This window comes from Euprymna scolopes, chromosome 18, assembly GCF_053919585.1.
Source record: "Euprymna scolopes isolate OS-2025 chromosome 18, ASM5391958v1, whole genome shotgun sequence".
In the NCBI taxonomy this organism is placed as follows: Eukaryota; Metazoa; Mollusca; class Cephalopoda; order Sepiida; family Sepiolidae; genus Euprymna; species Euprymna scolopes.
In genome coordinates this window covers 26547026-26554063 of record NC_136499.1, presented here as the reverse complement: position 1 = coordinate 26554063, position 7038 = coordinate 26547026, and the positions used below count along the sequence as shown (strand labels likewise).

The following is a 7038-nucleotide window of genomic DNA, read 5'->3' as shown; positions in this document are numbered from 1 at the left end:
ATATGGCTGCCTTACCGAATGTCCATGCATGTTCTTTTAAAGAGAAAGAACGATTCTCCATTTGGATAATTATTATGATTGCACATTGGGATTGTGGGAACATGATGAGAATTAGCAGCGAACCGGATGTTAACGGATCCACCATGAGAGACAAAATGAAAAATCGTCTTTGCACATGGCTGCCGCATCGCTTCCGCTTGGGAAGAAAAAAATAAGATAACCAAAAAAGCCAGTTTGCCACTATAAAACGAGGGATCTGAGGGAACAAAAAAAGAGGAAAGAGGAGATTCGCCCTGCTGCGTCAGTAAATGCACGGACAGATTCTTCCACTCGACCTAAAGAGATGAAGAGAAGAGAACTCGCCCCGCTGCATCAGTGAACGTATGGACGGATTCTGTCACCAAACCTGAAGAGACATAATGAAGAAGAAAAAAAATAAGGCATCAGTGAACTGAAGCCGATTACACTCTCATGTTATGGGCCAAACGCCTTCAATTCTAAACACTGCCTAATTCACACAAACCAAAGAAAAGAGGAGGGAAAAAGAAGACGAAGACGCCGGACTGCTAGCTGCTGATGAAAGAAGTCACCCGTTTTCCAGTTACAAGCCAGGACACGCATCACCGACAACAGGATGACCGGCCGACCCCTACCACATCCATCGTCCAAAAGATAAGTTACGTTTATGAACATTCATTCCTGTCAGTTCATACATACCTACAAACATTTTACGAACATTCATTCCTTGTCAATTCATACATACCTACAAGCATTTTACGAACATTCATTCCTTGTCAATTCATACATACCTACAAACATTTTACGAACATTCATTCCTTGTCAATTCATACATACCTACAAATATTTTACGAACATTCATTCCTTGTCAATTCATACATACCTACAAGCATTTTACGAACATTCATTCCTTGTCAATTCATACATACCTACAAACATTTTACGAACATTCATTCCTTGTCAATTCATACATACCTACAAATATTTTACGAACATTCATTCCTTGTCAATTCATACATACCTACAAACATTTTACGAACATTCATTCCTTGTCAATTCATACATACCTACAAATATTTTACAAACATTTATTCCTTGTTAAATCGTACATACCTGCAAACATTCTACGAACATTTCATCGTAATACAAACTGTCAAATATCTCCATCGGACAATCCATTCTTCGTTAAATCACATTCCATCCTACGAACACTTTGCCTCTTCTAATACAAGTTGTTAGTAGTAAATAAAATCGGCTCTCAACCTTCAATATTCGTCTGTCTTTAATTATATGGAGTCAGAATCTACATACTTCCAACGTTGTTCATTTCATGCATTCTTTGTTGTGACCTCTATGGCATCCTTTCCCATCCATAATCCTTTTTATAAATACCCAGGCCATAAATGGTGAACCCGCCGACCACGATGAAATCGCACATTCCAAAAATAAATAAATAATAATAATAAAAGGACAGACGTATTATTGCTGAAGTTAAGAGAACCTATTTTTTTTTTTTTTGCTCAAATAATTTACGTGACTAAAATAAGAATTGGCGAACAATTATACAAACACCTTCCTTCTGCAAAAAAAGAAAAAGAAAAAAATGACGTTTACTTACATTAACAGGACGAACGGCAATCTGCTAAGATATTAAACATTTCTGTCAACCACTGAACGAGTAACCCACAAATTTCGCAATGGAGGATACTGTGTCAGCAGTCTCTGTAAAGATACCGGGATTTATGCATGCTACTGTGGACGGATGGTTAGCCATATGCGAGGCTCAATTCGAACTGAGGAACATATCCAACGAGACCACGAGATTCTATCATGTCCTCTCAAATCTTCCCCCGACTTGATTTCAAACCCTATCCACCAAAATCCTCACGGACACTCTCGGAATAGATCCGCTATTTCGGGTGGCGATGTGTGTGGGAACGTGATGAGAATTAGCAGCGAACCGGATATTAACGCATCCACCATGAGAGACAAAATGAAAAATCGTCTTTTGCACATGGCTGCACGCATCGCTTCCGCTTAGGAAGAAAAAAATAAGATAACCACAAAATAATTATCGACCGATGGCAGAGCTCCGCGCCTAAAATAAACACCTCTATATCACAGTTACTGGGAGCCAGTTTGCTACTATAAAACGAGAGATCTGAGGGAACCAAAAAGAGGAAAGAGGAGATTCGTCCTGCTGCGTCAGTGAACGTACGGACAGATTCTCCCACCCGACCTAAAGAGATGAAGGGAAGAGAACTCGCCCCGCTGCGTCAGTGAACGTATGGACGGATTCTGTCACCAAACCTGAAGAGACATAATGAAGAAGAAAAAGAATAAGGCACCAGTGAATTGAAGTCGATTACACTCATGTTGTGGGCCAGACGCCTTCAATTCTAAACACTGCCTAATTCACACAAACCAAAGAAAAGAGGAGGGAAAAAGAAGACGAAGACGCCGGACTGCTAGCTGCTGATGAAAGAAGTCACCCGCTTTCCAGTTACAAGCCAGGACACGCATCACCGACAACAGGATGACCGGCCGACCCCTACCACATCCATCGTCCAAAAGATAAGTTACGTTTACGAACATTCATTCCTTGTCAATTCATACATACCTACAAACATTTTACGAACATTCATTCCTTGTCAATTCATACATACCTACAAGCATTTTACGAACATTCATTCCTGTCAATTCATACATACCTACAAATATTTTACGAACATTCATTCCTTGTCAATTCATACATACCTACAAGCATTTTACGAACATTCATTCCTTGTCAATTCATACATACCTACAAATATTTTACGAACATTCATTCCTTGTCAATTCATACATACCTACAAGCATTTTACGAACATTCATTCCTTGTCAATTCATACATACCTACAAACATTTTACGAACATTTATTCCTTGTTAAATCGTACATACCTGCAAACATTCTACGAACATTTCACCGTCATACAAACTGTCAAATATCTCCATCGGACAATTCATTCTTCGTTAAATCACATTCCATCCTATGAACACTTTGCCTCTTCTAATACAAGTTGTTCGTAGTAAATAAAATCGGTTCTCAACCTTCAATATTCGTCTGTCTTTAATTATATGGAGTCAGAATCTACATACTTCCAACGTTGTTCATTTCATGTATTCTTGGTTGTGACCTCTATGGCATCCTTTCCTACCCCTAACCCTTTTTATAAATACCGAGGCCATAGGATAATTTTAATCTACTAAAATATAGTAAGTGAACTCGTTTTTGAACTTTTATTTCTATCGGAGAAAGTCGAATATTTTATTTTATGTATTTTTTACGGCAAAACAAACAATTTTTATATCATATTTTTCAGTCTGCTCTTTTAATAATAAATAAAACCTTTCATTGACTATTTCCAAATATTTTAAAGTTAGCATTTTTCACGACAGATTTTTATTTATTTTATTTTATTTTTTTACGATGGATGGATTTTCAATATTTTAACACGGGGCGTAATTTATTTCTTTGAAATATATTTAAAACTTCAAGTTTTTGTTTTTATAACATTTTAACTGTAAATAATTGACATTACTAAAACGGGAAATGAAATAGGAATTTTTTATTTTTTTCCCCCGAGATACACGAACAACACAAATTAATAAAAAAAATTCAGGGTTTGTTTTACTATACACAGATTCGAAAACGTTGTCAAAGAACAAATATATAACAAATAATTTTTTAGTGTTTTTATTTAATGTAACGTGTTTATTCGGCTCGAAAAACATACAGTGTTTACCGATGTATTTATAAATGCAAATGGCAAAATGCTTGCTGTTCCACACGGTTAATTTGTGAAAACGAGTTTAAACGAGTTTTTTAAAAAAATGATACAAAATACTTTTAGAATCTCGCTCAATATACGTTACCGTGACATAGACGGACATATATTCGGTGGGTTTCTACCAGTATTTTGTATAATTTGTTTGTTTGAACTCATTTTCCCAAACTTATCGAGTTCAATAACGAACATATCGACATTTTTCTTTTTAAAATATATCGATAAACATTGCATGATTTTCGAAGCGATTACACGTTTTAAAGTGAGTAAAACCACTAAAAACCTTTCCAGATAGGTAGAAGAGTAACTATCTTGCCTTTGATAACATTTATTTGGTATATATTTGATTTTTGCCCGCTTTTTCGGACGAGTATAGTAATACAAACCTTGAATTCATTAACTAATCAGTTTTAATTTGTTTTGATATGAACTAAAATAAAGAGTACATAAAATAAAAATAAATATTTTATTGTTTTATCTTCTTAATAGATGTTGTTTGCACTGTGCTGAAATATTATTTAGAAAGCTATTTTGTACGAGGGGGGGCTTTCTAACTATTCTGCACTTTCCCCCTAACAATTTAATGAAAAGGGGGGGGGGTACTATACACATAGATTCGAAAAAGTTGTCAAACAACAAATATATAACAAATAAATGTTATTAAAGGCAAGATAAATTACTTTTCTATTTAACTGGATAAGTTTTTAGTGTTTTTATTGGATGTAAAATGTTTATTCGGTTCGAAAATCATAGCGTTTGATATATTTGAAAAAGACAAATGGCGGCGAGCTCGCTGTTGAATACGTTAAGTTTGGGAAAATAAGTTCAAACTAAACAAGGCTGATAGCCATTAGTCGCGTGCTCTCGTGTAATGAATGAATATGTGAATGTAGGATTGACATGAAATTCTTCAAGATAAACTAAAATGACCGAAAAATGGGCTGAAATGACTTAAATAAATAAAAAGTAAATGACTTAGAATGACTTTAATGAACTTAAGGATGAAGTGAATGACCTTAAGAATGACTTGAATGCTTAAAAAATAACTGGAATCCTTCAAAAACAACTTGCATGATCTGGAGAATGACTTGAATGGCTTTGAGACTGACTGGTTGTAAAGTGGGTGATCATTTTACATTAAATTAATACAAAAAGTGATCCCCCACTTTATATCACAATAAGTAAAGTATGTAGTAAGAACAGATAATACACTTTGATCTTGGCCAAAAGGCCAAGAAAAGGGTATTTATTTGCTCCCCCACCGAGCAAATTAGGCACAAGCCGATTTTTAATGTGAGGAGTGAAGTGGAAATGGGGACCAATTCCCCGGGAGTAGGGGAGCTGGATAGTGACAATTGGTATGAAGGGTTGCCTCTACATTGACCAAGGTCTTATATGTGGGGCTGGCCCCACATACGGTCTTTGCTTGCAGTATATGCCGGAACATATACTACACTTTGATCTTGGCCAAAAAGCCAAGAAAAGGGTATTTATTTTCTCCCCCACCGAGCAAATTAGGCACAAGGCCGATTTTTAATGTGAGGAGTGAAGGGGAAATGGGGACCAACTCCCCGGGGAGTAGGGGAGCTGGATAGTGACAATTAGTAATGAATGGTTGCCCCTACATTGAACAAGGTCTTATATGTGAGGCCGCCCCCACATATGGTCTTTGCTTGCAGTATGTGCCGGAACACCAAAAGGCCAAGAAAAGCTTAAAAATCTAAGAACAGCATCTATTAACAACAGACCTTTGATCTTAACCAAAAAGGCCAAGCACAAAAGTGTTATGGACAGACTGACAGACTGACAGACCGACGACGGACAGACCGACCAACGGACCGACGGACCGACTTATAGAGTCGCTTGCACGTGACTAAAAACTATACAAAATACTTTTAAAAACTCACTCAATATATGTTACCCTGACATAGGCTGACATATATTGAGTGTGTTCCTAATATTATTTTGTAATACAAAACCCTTAAATTTTATGGCATCTTTTTTTTGGGGGGGGGGGTACTCTACACAGATTCTAAAAACTATACAAAATAAACATGTTACATTTAATAAAAACAATAAAAACATGTCCACTTAGGTAGAAAAGTAACTTATCTTGCCTTTGATAACATTTATTTGTTATATATGGACATAGAAGAACAGAAAACCAAAATTTTAAATCTAATTTCTGTATTTAAAGTAATAGTTATTTAAATATTTCAACATATAATCTTGTGGACAAAATTCAGCTTCCCAATAAGGGGCACTCTGGATAGGAACAAAAATAATCTCAGTCATGGAAGATTTCTCTTCCACCGACCGAGGACAGAAAAGGTGAATTGTATCATCAAAACAGATAATGTGATCTTGTTCCGAAGGCCAAAAGATATTTGTTTAATGTTTCTTTTATTGTTTGTTCCCTAAATTCATAATTCAATTTTAACAGTATTAAATTGTATATTGCTTTAAAATTACTTAATTTTACATAGATAATGTTTATATTTTATATTGAATAAAGTTCAGTTTCAGTATTAATAGAACTGTGTTCCTTTTTTTTTTTAAATGTTTTATTACTCTTTTTCAAATGGCCCTTATATAGTACTGACAGTCTGACAAATCTTGCCTGCAGGCATTTTTCAGTTAACAGGCCTTCTTACTATCGGTGGCTGTGGCTAGACTCGAGCTCTGCATAATCCGGCTGTTGACGTCATGTTCCGACCAAAGCTGAGCGAATGCTGAGATACGTCTGGTTCACAATATACACAAATACCAATTTGTTTATTTTTTACAAAGATTTTAGCAGGAAAGAAAACAACATAACAATCTGTCTAAAATAAAATCAGTTGTTGGTCTTAACAGAAAAATCCCAGGTTGCTCGAACAGTGTGCCTAAATAATTCCTGGTGAACCAAGTGCAAAAGAGATCCAGAAAATTGCACTTAAGGGAACAACGAGGATACTAAAAAGAGCTCTCGGTTGGTTTCAATAAAAAGCAGGGCAATGTTGGCAACTGGTTTGGCTGCCCCATGTCCAGCGTTAAAATCTTCAAAGGAAGAAAATTAAAAAATAAATTTTTTTGAATTAAAGTAACTATAACGCGTCGGCGTTCGTTTTCCCGAGATCTTTATAGTTAGATTTTTTTATAGAAAAAAATAAAATACTTGCGGAGGAAACCACGTGATGGTTGCCAACGAAC

General features: G+C 35.8%; 1 pseudogene; it reads right to left on the bottom strand.

The window, feature by feature from the left end:
- Positions 1–4964: 4964 nt before the first annotated feature.
- On the bottom strand, positions 4965–5090 carry LOC145297996 (U2 spliceosomal RNA; annotated as a pseudogene).
- Positions 5091–7038: the final 1948 nt, after the last annotated feature.